Source organism: Myiozetetes cayanensis, unplaced genomic scaffold (assembly GCF_022539395.1).
Source record: "Myiozetetes cayanensis isolate MyiCay16 unplaced genomic scaffold, myiCay2020 scf4, whole genome shotgun sequence".
In the NCBI taxonomy this organism is placed as follows: domain Eukaryota; kingdom Metazoa; phylum Chordata; class Aves; order Passeriformes; family Tyrannidae; genus Myiozetetes; species Myiozetetes cayanensis.
This window is the reverse complement of record NW_026087631.1, coordinates 56913355-56931957: the sequence shown is the minus strand read 5'-3', so window position 1 is coordinate 56931957 and position 18603 is coordinate 56913355. Positions and strand designations below refer to the sequence as shown.

At 33.7% G+C, this 18603-nt stretch overlaps 1 protein-coding gene across 43 annotated transcripts in view; it reads left to right on the top strand.

Annotated features, from left to right (window-relative positions):
• PTPRD (protein tyrosine phosphatase receptor type D) overlaps window positions 1–18603 on the top strand; it is a 1147190-nt gene that overhangs the window by 488355 nt on the left and 640232 nt on the right. For all 43 annotated transcript variants that reach the window (XM_050328659.1, XM_050328661.1, XM_050328660.1 and 40 more), the window contains one exon: window positions 3583–3631. The gene's annotated coding sequence lies outside the window, so the exon portion shown is untranslated. The remainder of the gene's footprint in view (window positions 1–3582; window positions 3632–18603) is intronic.

The window sequence follows — 18603 nt, the reverse complement described above, 5'->3', positions numbered from 1 at the left end:
TCCAATGCCTGACTACCCTTTCAGCGGAGAAGTTTTTCTTAATATCCAGTCTAAACCTCACCTGATGCAACTCAAGACCATTTCTCCTTGTCATGTCACTTGTTACCTGGGAGAAAAGGCTGACCCTAAGCTCGTTGCAGCCCCCTTTCAGGTACTTGTAGAAAGCAATAAGGTTCCCCAAATCCTCCTTTTCTCCATGAAAATAATTCTTTAGACATGCAAAATTTAACTAGATATTGCAGTAAAAAGTAAATTACACTTCAACGAAATTTTAGTAATTCCCCTTTCATAACCTATTTGGAAAACTCCTAATTATTAATTATATTCTCCTTTCGGAATTAATTTCTCAGGGTGCTACTGTTGGGACTGAAATAAGATTTTGGACAATGTTTTTCCTGGGACTGAATTTTACTATTTCTGTTTTTTGATACTAAGTACAACTTTTGGACAAGGAAATCAGAATTAATGGGAGCAAAGTGGTAATATACACTGTTAAAATTCCTACTGGAATTTGTCTTGGTAATTATCATCATAAAAGTAGTGGAACTTTTGCTCTATACAGAATTATAACCAGTAGTGAGACTTTTTCTCTATGCTGAATTATAACCAGTAGTTTAAATTCGAATTGAAAAAGACCACTGAAAACAGCATTTTAATCCCTTTTTTTTTTCCCTGACCCACTGAAAGAGAGGTACAATATCATTGCCCAGTGATGAGTCATCATAGAGTAATGGTTACTGCCTGGTAGTTCCCATGGTGCCTTTAAATAAGTGGAGTTTTGAAAGGAGATTGAAAATGCAGTAGTCTACTTAGTTAATGGTCATTATCAATGGTTTTTAATTATGTAATAATGTTAGTAGAATAAAGTATTTTCATTTTATAATAGCCTCCTGCTTGTTTTCTAAAATTGTGATGATTGCCGGTCTTGTGAAATTTAAATAAATTGGAGAAAACAAGCCTTAAAATCTTGACAATTGTTGAAGAAACATCCTGCAATAGTGGGAACTGGCTAAGCTTTTAAATGTTGCTGAATAATGTCCTTGAGTTGTTTGTCTGCAAACTTAGAGAATAAATCACTTTTTACTTTAAATGAAGCCAAATTACTTCCAGGAGGTAGAGTTCCTGTTTTCTCCAAAGTGCAATTAATTTCCTTGTAATGCAATATAATGAACTATATCATCAATATTTTGTTTTTGTATATATAGAAATAATATATAAAACCAGTACTTTTCATCTAAACCTGAGAATGTTTAACCAAAACTCCCAAGATGAATTTGTGGAGCAGGAAAGTTTGTGGACACAAAGAATTTCCAGCTTTTCTGGATCAATATTTTAGTTCACAACACAACTAAGATTATACTTGAGGATTATTAACCTACAATTTCCTCATTTAAAGCACCTGAGGGTTTCCTATGTAAGGATCAGCATGGTGCTACAATCAACTGATACTGTAAGGAAGATAGTAATACACAGGTAATACACAGGCAACCAATTTCAATCCCATGTAATTTTTTTTCAGCTAGTTAAAACTGTAGCAAAATAGTATAGCACAATTGTTCCCCCACAGATTCAAAATAATAAAAAAGAAAAAGAGATATTGTGAGACAGGTTAATTTAATTTAGACACTTTTGGACCGTCTATTTGCAAAATATATTTGGATTAAGAGACATATTTTCACTTGCACTGTGATTATCCTATTAGTAGTCGTGTACTGCTGTTGTCACAAGACAAGGGAAGGGAAGAAAATTACAAAATACAAAAGAACACCATGGGAAAAGTTGTTTGAAGAGATAAGAGTAAGTTAAACTTTTAAGGTAGGAACTTTTTTGGAGGTTTTTTTTTTTTTTTTTTTTTTTTCACCATAGAAATATAATGGCAATATTGAGTTATTATTTCTGTAGCAACAGAAGACTGTTCAGCAGATTGAGAGACCTAAGGCTAACATGTATTTTCGTGGTGAAAATTTAAAACTTTTAAAATTAAAACAAACTGACTATTTTAATATAAAGAAAGGCTAAATATATGCATTTTTATCCTCTGGTTGCTTTTTTGAACATGCCTAAAATACTTTGGAAAAAAAAATCTGCCAATCCTTGAGCCATGAAAATAATAATAAAAAAAAAAAAACTAAACAAACCCACACACACACAAAACAACAACAAAAAAAAAACCAAACAGCATAACTCAGCAACAATCCCTTAAAACAAATAAACAAAAAACCATCCAACCAGACAACCAAACAAAAATCAGTCAAAGAAAAACCCATAAAACAACAAAAAACCCCAAACCCACAAAACTAATTTATCTAATGCGAACACCATGGAAAACTGTTATAACCTGGCAACACTGCAAGCCCTCAGTGGATAATCTGTTAATAGGATGTCTTGAATAATCTTTAGATTACAGAGACATACTTCCTCCGAAGTATGCAGATTATCATTATAGCATTTAATAGTCTGCTTTTATATGTTAATTACCATTAGCATAAAAGTAAATAAATTTTAAATCATGTTTATGCATAATTTTTCTATATACCCTTCTTTTCTATTGTTCAAAGAGACACGCTTTTACTTTCTGTATTTTCTAATATTTATTTGCCAGATTTTAAATTCTGAGCATTAATCTTCGTTAATGTTGCACTGGAAAGTGAAAAATACCTGTACACAAAAAGTTGAAAACTAATTTGTTGCAGGAAAATCAATTTTAGATTGTTCTTATTAAGCTAATGGGTAACCTCAAACCTTATTAATGGAATAACCATGGTTATAGTATTGATAAATTTAACAAATCTTAGCAATTATAAAGAAATGCATCCAGGTCCATGAAATGAATGTTAATTCAATGATGAACCATTTTTGTTTGATGATCATAAAGGAGATTGCTGCACTAATCTGTTTTCTTCCTCTGCTTTCATGGAAGACATTCCTTTTTTTTTTGCATCCCCAGATTTACAAACATCCACTCCCAGTCAGGCTCTCTATTGCTTTTACACCGAAGCATTCTCATCAGCTGTCACATAGCCTTCTGATTCCTTTCAAACATGAAAAGTATATCCTTTGTTATTATTTTAGTTATTTTGATTTCCGCTCCTAGAATCAAAATTTTAGATTATAGTCTGGGGGTTTTTTATTACCTTCTGAGCATTAAAGTAATTTGTTCTCCAAAGGAGCCAAATATGTTAAAATAAACTTCTCAAGTCATAATTTGAACACTCTGGAGTGCAGACTGAACTTTTCTATCTAGATATTCCAGGATTTTATTGGTTTCCACAAAAATTCACAACCTTTCATTTGTGGAAGGGAACTTAAAATTAATTTTTCTTCAAAACACAATTGGAGTATTAAAAGAGGAAGACTGAACACATTTGAAAGCTTAGGCTTCTATTGGGTTGTTTTTCTGACATAAAATATGCATCTTTCAAAGTGTTCCATTAAAGGTTTAAGTCCATTGATTTTCATATAAGGTATACTTACGTTAATTATTTGCCGTATTGAACTACCATTTACTTGGTTTACTGTATATCTACTGTCTGATTATTTATTGTCAGTGGTGATAGAAAGCTTTTGTTTTGTGTTTTTCAGATCTCAGGATAGAGCATCTTTGATTGAGTTCCAAACCTGCAAGCTCAGGGTGAGTAATTATTTTTGTTATTTCCTCAGCCTGAATTGGAATGGTTCTGCAAATAACTGTATTCCAGCACATGACTCATTCCATGTTTCCTGGAACACAAAAAAAAGGTTCCCCCCAGTCTGTAATAACGTCAGCTGGTAATATCAGTAAATAATTAATCTCTTTTTGTTTCAAAACACTGAGAGGAAGAAAGATTTTTATCCCTTACTATGTAACAATAAAATGATCTCGGTTTTGTTTTTTGTTTGTTTGTTGTGTGTTTCTACTGAAGAGATCATGATATAACCATACTTTATTGCTACATGTATAACTTGAACATGTTGCATTTTGAGACTAATGTTTTAACATAGTCATCAAACCCAGAAGCTGACATAATTTCAGAGTGTGAGAGAAACCATAAACAAAAGAGGTAATGATCTGCAAAAATGACAGGTTCTCCAGACATAAACTCCATTTCTGTACATTAGATTTCTTGTGAGAAACCATGTTTTGAGAATAAGTAAGGACCAGGCAGCAGAAAACAGTAACATTGCCATGTTATGGGTTCTATCACAATGATTTCCTACCACCAGGAGTTTAATGTGACAATGTGGGAGAGTGAGAGATAAGACAGATAGCTGTTATAACAAAAAATAAAATTACTGGAATCTTGTGTTTGCTGTAAAATAATTTTCTATTTTTTTTCACATAATAAGTATTTTTGGGAAAGATGTTTAATGTGAAGTCATTTGAACAAAATATGTTGATGTTTAGCATGTTCCTGAAAAAATTTAATAAGTGATATAATGAAGCTATTGAGACAAACAGGCTTAAACAGGTTACCATTCTCCTGTGTTTTAAGCTTGGTTTATAATATTAAACATAACAAAGTAAAGTGCTTGTTTCATAACAAGGCACAATATGATTAGCATGCAATTGAGATCAAACTAATGAGTAAATCTCATTTGTATAACACAAATATGTGTTATACTGTCATACTCTGCATATATGGGCAGCAAACAGTGCTTCTAGACAGTGGAAACCTAAGCCCAGGAGAACAGATCTGTCAGCTTTGCTTTGTGATTCCACTCATTGAGTGAAGGTAGTAGTGCAAAAATCACCATGGAAGAAACAATGATATGTTGTCATGTTGCTGCTTTTGTACTAAGTTACAAATCTTGAGCTTTAAAGTGTATTTGTGTTTCAGAGGCTACTCGTGAAAGTCTATAACATAAAATTTTGTGGTATCAATTAAAAAAATCACATAAAATATTTTTTCTTAGTATTTAGACAGGTCTAGTGGGCTTTGTTTTCATCCTGTTTCTGTTGGTTTTCCATGAGATTCTTTCTTACTCCTTTGGTCATAGTACTTGAGGAGTCAAATTGATTATTGCTATCCCGCATGTTGCACAACACAATTGTAGACTCTTTCTTGCAGTGGGTAATTTAGATGTGTCTACAGTAGATTTAGAAGTGTGTGTTTTAAGTCTATGAAATGTTTTTAAATTCAAAATCCCTCAAATCTCATTTTTTCGAGATACTAGAATGTGTATAGGAATACAGGGCTTATTATGATTTCTGTAAAACTCCTGTACTCATAGAAATTCTTTGCCAGTAAGAAAATCTAATATTGTCAAAACTGTTAACTGTATAGATATCTGCCTCTTTAAGTTTGTTAGTTTCTGGTGGCTGAGGAAACACTAGAAGTATGTAGTAACAATACACTGAAGTGACTATTAAAGAACTCTTATTATAACACCAGTATATTACATAATGTAAGATTCAGAGTAGAATTTTACCTTATGTTTTGAATAAATGATGCTATACAAAATATACACAAGCATATATGTGTGTTTATTGTATATAATAAAGCTTTATTTTCAAAGAAAGAAATACATAAAGACAATGGTATCTTGTGCTTTGAGGAACCATTGTTTTAACAATGTGCTAAAGCACTGAATATAGGAGGCAATTGAAATAACTGCATTAAATTATTGATAAATATAATTTAATTATGGTAAAGGAGGTTTTTTGTGATGTAAAAAAAAAAACCAAAAAAAACCAAAAAAAACCAAATAAAAACACCCAAATGATACACAATAGAAATCATTAACTTTTAAATGGAAATCCAAGGAAAAAAAAGTAAAAAAAATTAAAAGAAAAAAAACCACACACAACAAAAAACTACCAAAAATTAAACAAACAAGATAAATAAATAAATACATACAAACATAAACAAATATATATATAAATAAAGACATGGCAAGATCCTTTGCCACTTATTTAAACTGGATCACTTAAGTTTAGCATACTTGGAGCAATTAAAAAAATGCAGCTGATTAATATGGAAGAGGGCTCATGTCCAATATTAAATATTACATACTTACAGTCTATTCAAAGTAGAAAGGTAAATAGTCTAATTAATTTCTTGTATGAATTAGTAAAGTTTAAATTATGTGAATAGACATGGTATTCTCCTCGTTGTTCTTTGTATACATAGTTGACTTATCAGAGAACTTTCTTACGTTGTTTTATTGGCCTGCAATTTATATATATAAAAGTGATGCAGATCAGTGAAACAAAACTTGGAATATCACAGAAAGGTGCCGAAGCATCAAAGAATCTTTGCAAGATTTGGATCAGGTATTAAATCCCATCCTTTACTTTAAACCATGTGTTGTGGAGTTAGAAATGTAAACAATGGCTTGTGGTATACCTGATTCCTGATTTAGTCATACTCTAAAACAGAACACAGACAAATCTAAGTCTAGGTAGCACTGACACTGTTAAAATAGTAATAGTGATTTTCTGAATATTACTATTTTTTTAAAGATGATATTAAATTGTATGTGTTTTTAAAATATTTTCTAAGAAATTAATTATTTCAACTTTCTCCTCCATTTAAGAATTGTGTGATCATTCTAATGGAGGTTAAAAGAAAAAAAAATGAAAAAATAAAAATAATTGATACAGAACCAATGGATAAAATAAATATTTAATTGGAAAATGGATACCAGAAACTTACCCAAACTTATTTCAAGGTCATGTCCATACCAACCCCTAATACTCAGTATTTATATCTTTATATAACATAATCAACAATTAAAAATAACAAAACACATAAAAAAATGAACAAAAACACACACAGAAGGACCCTACCTTCTTATCTCTTTTTTCTTACCATTTTTTCCAGTCCTCTTCTAGTTCAGTTCTTAATTTTTTTTTAAATGCTTTCACACAAAACTTTTTATCTATTGCCTCATGTGATTGAAGAAGGAATATAAAATTTCACTACCTTGGTCAATTTTCTCAAAAAAACTCTGCCAAACATCTAGTTAAACTTGCAAGATATCCCTTTAGAGATAATTATTAAATTTAAGAAAAAAATGCAATGGGAGAAAACAGGAACATCGATTTCCTGACACCTTGTGGATGATCTGAGTCTGTAAAGGGCAATATGCAGCCACAAAACCTTTGAAAGATGTGTCCCTACTCTTAGGATATTAAGCAGCTGAATCAATTCTGATAACTTTCCATAGTTGTCTTGTTAACATTTTTGGTAGTTTCATGTCCTGGATACTTGGAACAGTATCCAGGAATGAAGTAGACATGCAGGGTGGGCTCCAGTTTTATTTTATGTTCAGCTTGTGATATCTTTTTCTACTAGATGACATTTATGAAAATAATTTTGTTGTCCATCAATCTGTGTGTGGGACATCACAATTCGTCATCCCAGAAATGTCATAATTTAAATTTTTTTATAGATTAATTTATGTTATCTAGAAAAGTAGTATAACAACAAATAAACAACTTTTTTCACTTCTTCAAATTATTCTTTTTTGAAGGCAGAATTTGCAGACATAATCTTAAAATGCCTTTTTACCTGAATATCTCTGTGTGCTGTATCAAAAATTATAAGGTGTATTTCTTTAGATGTGCTTACATGTTCACTGGAAAAACCTTACTCTAGATACCACATTTAACACTGTATTTGGAAAACTTTACTTGTGATTACTTACCTACATAGAAATGAGTGGACATAAATATAAATATATAAGGGAATGTGTGTTTAAAAGCATATTCTTCTTCCTTCCTGTTCAGTCCTTAGTGTGCATTTGTACTGTATAAATAGACATGTATACAAGCATACATACAAATATGATTTATACATTTCCAATGTGGCAGGTAATATACTCTTTAAAGTACTGTAAAAGTGCTTAACCACTTGTTCTTTTAATGAAAATTTTAAGCATACCTGTGATATACAGGGAAAAGTAGTAGGGCAAATTTATCTATTAATACTCTCAGTACTGGATTCACTAGTGTGTAAAATGGTATGGGTAGATATTTTGCAGTCCATGACACGGTAAAATAAAAGGTCATATGTAAATTAGGAGTAGTTCTGGGGTTCTTTTACTGTTCTTTTTTTTTTCTTCTTTTTAACAGTCACAAAAAATTACGCCCACTGAAACATATTTTACCTTTTTAAAGGATAAAATGTACCACCTAAAAATTATTTATTTTATTTGTAACACAAAATAGTCACCTATTTAATTTTTTTTATATAAGGAATAGCACCAGTTAAAGTTAACCAACTTGCATAAAATGTGATATGGAAAAAAATCCATCTGTATACTGAAAACAGCTTTCATTTTTTAATAAACAGATTTTGAATATATTGATAAAAACGTCCTTCCATGGCCACAGACTCAGACAAATTATCATTAGAATGATAGTATGCAATCTTGATGACATTCTGTCTTTTGCACCTCTGAGAATGTAATTACATCTTTTGGGAGCATTTCTGAAGTTAAAAATCAGCTTTAAAAAAAGTTAAAATCAGCATTTTCAGATGGATGGAGCTAAGCATGAAATGACAATAAAGCTCTTCTAATGTAAACCAGAGACTCACATTACAATCCTCAAGGTCTTGCAGTGGTAATTATATCCTGTTCTTTAAAAAGAACTCTGCTAATTTTCAACCAACAATTATTGCACCTTGAAACTTGCTTACAGACTAGGAGACAAGGCTTGTGGACCAAGAGACAGGCCTATAATGAGGAACTGCAAAAGATACAGATTTCTTAGAAACTGAAGGAAGTTGAGTAAGAAAGAAACAATGTTGTTTTGAGCAAGAAAGAAACAATGGTATTATACAGATAAATGAGCATCAATTTTGGAAACAATTTCTCTAGTTACATTATTTAAACTCTTCAGTGAGTAACAGACACCCCTTTCTAGACACTCTAGAAATCTTTAGTAATGGACACAGTGGTGATTGTCATTGTCAATGGTTTATTAGGAACTGTTCTTAGACTGATTTTCTGATATATCTTTGAATTTCTTTGTCAATTTACAGCCATCCCACTAAAGACAGTTTTTCTTAGTTGCTGTCGGGATATAGGAAATGGGGAGAAGTAGTTTGAAGCAATCACCTTATCGTCAAAGACCATGTCAATATCTGCTTAAGTAAGCTTAGAGTTGCTCCCATTTACAAAAGATGCAGAATAGAAAAAGTAAATTATAAGTTAAAGGTAAATTTATCTCTTTCACCCAGTGCCCAACATTATTACAGAATATATGAAACAGAAATTATTTAAAATTCAACAGAACAAGAAGTTTTCCATTTACTTCAGTAGAATTTTCTCTCCAAAGGAAGAAATTTCTCCTCGAGGCCAAAAGATATCATATTACCATTTTGTAATGGCACAAGAGAAAATTACCACACATTACCACACTGAAGAAATTGATAAGATTGCATCAGGGATAAATTTAAGGACTTTTGTTTTTGTTATTAAGGACAACTATTTATTTTCCTTTCTTGAAAAAAAAAAAAAGGAAAAAAAAAAGAGGCTGAAGTTTATTTTTCTGGAATTTTTTCCCAAAAGCTACCAAAAAGATTACTATTAATATTGGTGGCCTGCAAATGAAGTCCTTTTTCATGCACTTCTAAGAAACTTGATCTCAACAGAAGTCCTTTTCAGTCAGGTCAACATACTGTACTTTCTTAGATATGCAGATATTTATATCTTTCATATGAATTATTCTTACTGGGCTTGTAAAGAATATAAAATAAATGAGCAACTCACTACTTTACGCAACTCCCTTGCAAAAATGGAAAGGAAAGAAGGAATTTACCTCAAAAAATTCAACAGAACTTTACAAATGCTATGTACAGTTTCCAGTATATTGCTTAAGACATTGGGAACTAGAATGAATAACCCTTTGATGTTATCTTTTATTTTCTCATTATTTTATATTTTTCATGAAAGCAGAGATATGTTTACATTACTCACTGAAGGACTGAAACTGCTGCTAAAGCACAAGTTTATCAGAGATGTGATCACTTAAAATTCACACTGAAAATACAGAAGAAAAAACAGACTGAATATTTAGACTTTTGCTAGGATATTGTAGACATGCTTCAAGTGATAATGTCCTGCCTTTTCATCTTCATCCAGCTCCTCCTCCTGAATGAAACAGATTTTGTCAAAGAATATTCTGGTTTAAAAACATCACGTCAATTGTCAACATTTGTGGATCTGTGAAGAGATCAGCTGAAATCTCATCAATATTTGTTTGATGAAATTGCAAAATAAGCAATTTTCTTTTTCCATTTCATATACAGTTATGGATGATGTCAAGAAGTTATTTTAGAAGCTGCCATGTGAAAATATGTCACTAGCATGGAGTTTTCTCAATATTTCATATCCCTGGACAAATGTTAGCATAAAAATCCCATTGTCTTTCAAGGAAATGCTGTGTTCTTTTGCATGTGTGCATGTCCATATTCTGTGGAAGAGTTTTCCTGAATCTTTATGCTCAGTAAGATACTGTGTAGAAATAAATCCAGAAAAATTGTGTAATGAAAAAAAACAAACTTTTTTTACAGTCCTCTTGGGATGATGGGTCCCACAAACACATGATGTCCTGCATAGACAGAGGAAAAATGATTTAGGGGATCATTTTAAAAGAAGATGTGGGTAATAGATTCATCTGCATTCAACTGGGGATTAAAAGTCCAGTAAAATCTGATCTCAACTAAGTATTTCAGAATTTTAAGGAGAAAATCTCTTATATATCAAGTAAACAAATAAAAAAACTAAGTGCAGTGTTAGTCTGAAGCAAAAGGCTGTTAAAATATTTTAATCCATAACTCCAATTAAAAATAATTAGTTATTTTAATAAACACATCAAAGAACACAATAAAAAATCTGTGCCTCTGAGTCAGGTCAAAGATTCAGCTGGCTCAGCCTGTGATTTTTCCAGTGCTCCTTGGTTGTAAAGGTTTAAGGTGATTTTTCTTCTGAATTAACTTCTGGCTTCTGTCAATCAGATTGTCTGTTCCACTCCTCTCACTGTATTGCACTAAAGTGGAAAAGTGGGAAAGGATAACGAAAGAAACTGAAAACATTTGAACTTTTTGTAGTTTTGGACTTTATTACTGGATAGGCTGAGTAAAGTTTTTTATGTTTTATTGTGTCAAATTCAACCAACCTTTTAGATAAGTTAAAAAAAACCCCAAAAGTTGCTGTTCAACTGCAGTTTAATCTCATTTAAAAAATAAAGTGAACTAGAGAGGAGAAAAATAAAGTACATGCCATGTGCCAGAACACATATTTCTGTGTATGTGTAAGATTATATGATTTACATACTCTTAGCAATTTCTTCAAGTACAATATCTTCCTTCCATCTCCTCCCAGTTCAGTCTCATCTGTGTATTCATAAATTGCTTGCAGCACATCTAAATGTACAACTTGAATGTGTGTATGCAACTTCTAGGATATTATTTTCTTTTTTTGCTTTTTTCCCCCTTGGTATACCAAAAGTACTGTGTACCGTGATTTGTCCTTTTCACTGCTGATAATTCTATCAGTCTTTATCAGAGTTTGTATCTAAACTGAAACTTGGTATTCATCTGGACTATGTGTATACTCAGAGATCAAGATTAGGCTGTTGTTGGATAATCTTATCAATAATGAGGAATTAAGGTAAAAAACAGAAGCAACCTGCATTCAGAAAACAACTTTGAGGCATATTTTTATCTGTCAAAGGCTTTTTAACAGAAAGCAGGTAAGTCTAGAATTACTAACAGAGGATATTTTATAGTATAACTGAGCAAAATTCAGCACACAATATCAGCTTTACACAACAAATTATTAATAAACTGATACTCTCATCAGTAGATCCCAATTGGCAGTGACTACCATATCTGAATTTGAGACCAAGTTGAATTTTATTCCTAAGTATTCTTGCTCTTTGATCCAATTCCTTTCTTTCAGTGAAAGCCATTTTCTTCTCTATCCAAAAAATCTACATAGCTGTTGTGCCATATAGACTATGAAAATAAAATATTTTTGAACACCAGCAGAACAGAAGCACACAAATCAACTGTACTCAAGTTGTATTGCAGAAAATGAGGACTGAAGGAGACAGAGCTATTTTTGTACCTGGAAATATGTGAAAGGTCAAGGAAAAAAAATTCCAGTGGCTAGCAGAGATTAGACATCTCTAAACAGAGAGAAACAAGTATATTTTTATAAGAAATTACTTTTTTCATACTTTGGGGTTTTTTTTACCTGCTTCCAAAACCATTTAACTGCTTTGCAGATCAGGCCCAGTGATGCAAAAAAAAAGTTAAAGAAACCTAATAAAATTTCTAATAACCATAGAGATAGGTGATATAGTCTATATAAAGAAATATCAGAATAAAGAATAGTTCTTTATGAGGTAAAGAGTAAAACTATTGCATGAGAAGAACAAAATTTTGTTGTTTTGAGGCCTGTTTTGTTGCGTATTTATGCACTTTGGAAAGATTTTCTTATGTCAGATATGTCTTCTCTTTTCAAATTCCACATTTTTTAGGGTTAAATAGTATCATAAACATGATACTATTCTCTTCAATAAAGAGAAACTTCTTTGAGGGAGCATGCCTTGAAAGAAAGCTAGTAGAAGTTTCCTCCTAAAATGAAACCCAGGCTATAAATGCTCATTATTAATTCATTTTAAGCTAACAAAAAGCATAGATGCAAATTCTTTGACTTGTTTTTTGTTGGTTGGTTGGTTGGTTGGTTGGTTGGTTGGTTGGTTGGTTGGTTTAGGTTTTTGTTTGGGGGGCTTGGGTTTTTGTTTGTTTGTTTGTTTTTATTTTAGGAAAATAATTACATGGTACAACTCTAAAAGAGCAAGAATAGAGGATTCCCAAAGCACTATTTGCAATTCCTTTACATCTACATGAAAAATACCTTTTTTTTAATTTATTTTTAAGGTCTCAGGTCCTATCAACACTGCTACCCATAAGGAGATAGATTGTAGTAACTTTCCTTCATCTATACCTCTTTTTAAATGCATGAAGATCTAGCAGAGTAGTAATCTGGGAATGTTTGTTGATGTTAATATCCTTGGCAGGAATTGAGTGGAGGCAGATATTCTTTAAGGAAGTTGTTTGATGTTTGTACACCTACTTGTTAAAAGAAATTCAGATGAGAGAAACTAGGAGAAGCTTCAAGGTAATGTGAGTCCCTCACCTGACTACCTCAGAGCATTTACTAGCTGGTGGTTGCTTCTGGAATGCAGTGTTTCCATCTGAAATCTTATCTCTCTACTGTCATTATCCACCACTGTTGAGTCATAATTGACCCAGAGCTATTGGAAGAACTGTGGCAGTTTCCCACACTCAGGTTAACCGCTTTGCTGGGGACATGTGCTAATAATTTTGGATTACATGTAAAATGTTATTAGCTACAGTGATATGCATTATTCATGGTAACATGTAGGGAACTCCTATAGATGACTGAGTTAAGAGGATTTGGTTTTGTGCTGGGATACAATTTTTTGCCAATATCTGCCAGAATCTCTAAAAATGCTTCTGAAAGAATCATAGAATGATTTGGGTTGGAAAGGACCTTCAAAGACCACAGAATCACAGAATCAACTAGGCTGGAAAAGAGATCATCAAGTCCAACCTTTGACATAACGCCACCTTGTCTAGATCATCAGGTCCAAATAGCTTGCCATGGGCAGGGATGTCTTTCATCAGAACAGATGGTTTAAAGCCCCATGAAACCTGACCTTGAACATTTTTAGGGATGAGGCATTTCCAGGCAACCTATCCAGTGTCTCACCACCCTCATCACAAAAAAAATTTTTGCAGATGTCCAGTCTCGTTCAGGATTTCACCTTTAAGTCATTTAGAGAAAATTTTGTCTGACCTTTCTAATTTCTACCATGTCTCTTTTCTGTCATTCCTAGGAATTACATATTTGTCAGTCTGACGGAAAAATATGAAGTTGTTTTTTTTTTTTTTTTTGGCTGCCACTCTGCAGCTCCATTTATATTTATGCATTTCTGGATATTTTATACACAGAATCTACCTTTAGTATCTTAAAGAGCTATGCCCTACCATTACTATATTCTATGCATCTCTTTTTTTCTCTGGTTGCTTTAATATGGTAAAAAATTAATATGGTAAACAAAATTCTGAAATCCTGGGAAATTTTTACTCTTTGAAATAAAACCACCTTCTTTCTGAGATACCACCAGACACAGGTTTTTATCTGCATTTTAAAAGAAAAGTTATGATTGCATTCATCCAGTTTGTTTAAATTTTCTGTTAAATTTCAAAAACTGTCAGAGGAAGGTTGTCACTGTTTTAAATAATTTCTTCTTTTTTTCTTCATGATTGTATTTGAAAGGCTCAGAAGAGGACTATATTTATTTCTGTTCATGTGGAATTATCTTAGATCTCTTAGTATGGGCAGGGAAATAGTGGGGTAATAACATTTAAATAGCACTACATGCAGAATACATATTTAAACATGTAATTCTTAATGTGCATACAAGATTCTAAGTTGCCTGTGAAAAGTACTTAAGGCAAAATCTTAGCTAGCCTCAGTGAATTTTATCATCTGGGAAAGACATGTCACCTGGAAAAAAAAAAAACCACCAAAAAACAACTAACTGAAAGGAAGTTGGGACAAAAGAGTAAAATATCAAGTAACAGGTTCACTCTTTTCTGCTACCTGAACATGAGAGAGTATCAACCAAGGTAAATATACACTGGCATGACATATTCCCCAGACAAGAAGTGGTAACTGAAAGGATATTACAGCTTTCAGCCTAAATCTTCTCCATCCACCAAAATCATGGTTCTACATGAGAGTGTAGACATGACATAAAGGCTTATTCTTGAGTTCCTTCACATCCAGCAGGATGACTTTGATCCATCTTTCCCTCTTTTGATTAGCTTTAATTAGGCATAACAGTTATTTTCCTAAATATTTCTGAACCAATTAGAAAAAAAAAGTGTAAGTAGAGATTGTGATTGTGAAAAATGTAGTACACGATACTTCTCTAGAAAAGGTGTCCACCATCATAAGACAGAAGACCATTCTCCTCCAGATTCTAACCCTATGCATATGCTTTTCCCAGTGTTATGACAGCTTTCTTCTTTCTCTCCTTCTTTGGGGCAGTGGAGCCAGTATTTCATTTGCTAATCTTTTCAAACAAAAGCAATAACAAAGAATTGATTTCTGTAAAAATTCTTTGTGTAAAAATATATCAAACCACCATGACGTTATGTCATGCCATCTCCAGCTTTCCAAACAAAGCAATCTACTCATTCATACAGGAAGCAGAATAGATACTGAAAATTAATAACTTCAAGTTGTGTTCTTGCTCTAGTGTCTTGGTCTGTTGTGACCAATTATTATTGCACTCAGGCAGTTCTTCTCCCTTATGAAAGGATCGACACCTCACTGGTGTAGTGATGGGCCTCAAGAAGTCTCTCATCTGCTGAAGGATACTCTTCCACTTTGTTTTTACTTAACAAGACAAATAAAACAGAAAACAGATACCCAAAATACAATATATGGGTGCAAGAGTGACACTTTGACTTTATAGGCCAGTGCTAGTTACTTTATTAAGTGTGGATTTGGGAGGCAATTCACTGGTGAGGCAACACAGTAATCTAAATCTTTTTAAGTACAGCTCTTCAGTATCTGATTCTGTCATAACCACAGTGCCACACGGCTGTAGTTATTGATTAGTGAAGAATGAAAGCATAGGATTTGACACAGTGCCTTGTACACAAATCCTGTTGTGTACAAATGATCATGCACAGGGTGAAAGACAATAAACAGCCCCTTGAGCTCAGTAACAGCTGGTGCATGACATTTTCCTTGCTACAGACCACGAGGACTCTGCTGAGATGTGTGATCCATCACAGAATATGTGTCAAGTCTACATAAATATATACTTATTTCTTCATTAAGACTCGGTTATTTTTACAACCCAAGGAACAACATGAATCCTTTTTCATTCCTTTACCTTTCTGCATTCTTTAAGCATATACAGCAGAAATGTATCAAATGCGGCAGCGCGTTTCTTTCACTCTTTCTCGCTTACATATGCGAAGTGTCTCTAATTATAGAAACCACTGATATCACTGACATGACAAACTAGGAAGGAATGCCGTTGTGGGAATTAGCTGAAAATGAACAAGTATTTCAAGTCCTATACGTGAATGCCCTGCTGAATTATGGTGCCTTACATGTACTACAGTCCCCATGAGTTGTATTGGATTGGACCTTCAAAGATGATCTAGTTCCAACATCACTGCTGCAGACAGCGACACCTTCACTAGAATAGGTTACTCAGACCATTCCAACCTGGCCTTAAACACTTTCAGGGATGGGGTATGCGCAACTACTCTGGGCAACCACCCTTATAGTAAAGAATTTCTTTTAAATATCTAATATAAATCTCTCTTCTATTAGTTTTAAATTATTTCCACTTGTCCTATCACTATCTACCTATGTATAAAGTCACCCTCCCTCTCTTTTATAAGCCCCCTTTAAATCCTAAAAAGCTACAATGAGGTTTCCCCGGAGCCTTCTCTTCCCCAGCATGAAAAACCCCATCTTTCTCAGCCTGTTTTTGCAGGAGAGATGCTCCAGCCCTCTCACCATCTTCATAGCCCTCCTCTGGACTCACTCTGACAGGTCCATGGGAAAGAAATACAGTTGACTGTAGGAAATCCAGAAGACTTCTGGAGTGCATCAAGGACAGTGTCCTGGTCCAGGAATTAGACAAACCTACTGAAGGAGAAACTTTATCGGACCTTGTGCTCATAAATACAAATGAACTCATTAGAAGTTAAGACTGGAGACATGGGCTGTAGTGACCATGCCCTGATTGAGTTACTGATATCAAGGAAAATGGGACTGAAAAAGAGCAAAGTTGGGAGTCTGAACATTAAAATAGTGAACTTTCAGCTTTTTTTAAGATTTAGTAAATGAGACCACCTGGGATAGTACCCTTAGGGACAGAGGAACTGGCCAGAACTGGCTGCTGGATTGAGGCTGCAGCGCTGGTACAGGCAGTTGAGGCAGGGCTGCGGACCCTCCCAGGTGACTGGAAGAACCTGCAAGACACCCACTGGATCCAGAGAAGAATTTTTCAGTGGTGATTGTAGCCCTGTCAAAGTGGTAGTGGAAGTCCCAGATAGTAAAAGTCCCATGTAGAGAGGGTAGAAAACCTCACGCTGAGTGAAGACCGAATGTGGTCTTATATTGGCCTTCTTAGGCCAAGTGGGAATGCTCCTAGTACCTACCCTGGGGCAGGGAGTTCTACACTGCTTGATGTAATACTGGATCGTGGGATATTTCAGAAGTCTTTGACACCTCCTAAGGTGTTACATCTGCCTGTTGTGTCAGCACAGGTGGACTCACCATAGATCATTGTGACTCATCAGCAGAGGTGGATATCTTCAGGCTATGTGTGAATTGTTCTGATGCTTGCCTAGAGGGGAGTTATCACAGCTGAGTCATTTATGTAAGGACATAGAAACTCACTCCACTTATCAGGATTTGTCTCTCTCCTTATCTTGTTCAGCACCCAGCTTGTAGCCAGAGGGGGTGGTGGTTGAGCACACCCTCAGCACCTCGGTGGTGACTTTGCACATTGTCAGCTTGCACCTTGATTGTCTAAGTCATCAGCATTCCAGTCTTTCACACTTGAGAAATTATTCTTCTTCTAGGATATAGTACCCTCTTATCTCAAATTCCTGTCACAGTTCAAATTAAGAGGCATATTTGGGGAAAAGACAAAAGAAAGCATGGATACCAGAATTTTTGTGTAACCCAGGACTACACAAAGGTGCATCTGAGAATAAGCTACAATACACCTGGCCAGTTCAAAGGAACGGCATTAAAGAGAAAATTCGCAATGCAATTAGGTAGCATTATTTTTATGTAGATATTCTTTCATCTTCCCTCCTGCCATATGTTTTTAGTGTCTTTTCTCTAGTGTCTTCTATGTAGTGCTATTGATACTTTCTGTAGACAGCTTTTTAGTAGCCATTATTTCAGATTGATTGTCTTTTTTTCTCATGGATAGTACCTTGCAGATGCATAATGTTGATAACTATTAAGGAAAAGTATGGTTAGAATCAGAGTTTTAATCTTTTAAACTGCTTCTCTGGCCTCTAATAAAGATACAATTCTTTTCCCAACAAGACTGTGTTTGTAGCTTCTTTACAGACCAACCTTAAAAGGGTATTATTGGGAAGAATGATTTCAGAGTCAGAAATTTCATAGAATAGCTAAGTAACTAGTCAGGTAGCCATCACTCACTCTTAACTAAATTTCTTTATCTGGAAAGTTTCTCAGTTCTAGTCAGACTTGCTAGGAATCCTGTGCAGCTCGGCTCAAATTTGGTAAATAACATATACCAGCAGTTCACTATATTTTCTTAAATATAAAGTAAAAACCTTTTATATTCTAATTTTTATTCACTAAACTAGGAAGCAGAGATCCTAAAGGAGGGACATAACAATTATTTAGGACATAATTTAATTTGGACCTCAAGCCTTTAAAATGGCACAGACACATCAAGGTTATAGCATCCTAGTCCTTTGCATTGTCATCAAAATATTCAGTTGTATAGTATAAGTGAACTATTTACTTGCAGTTTAATCACATTCATCTGCTCTT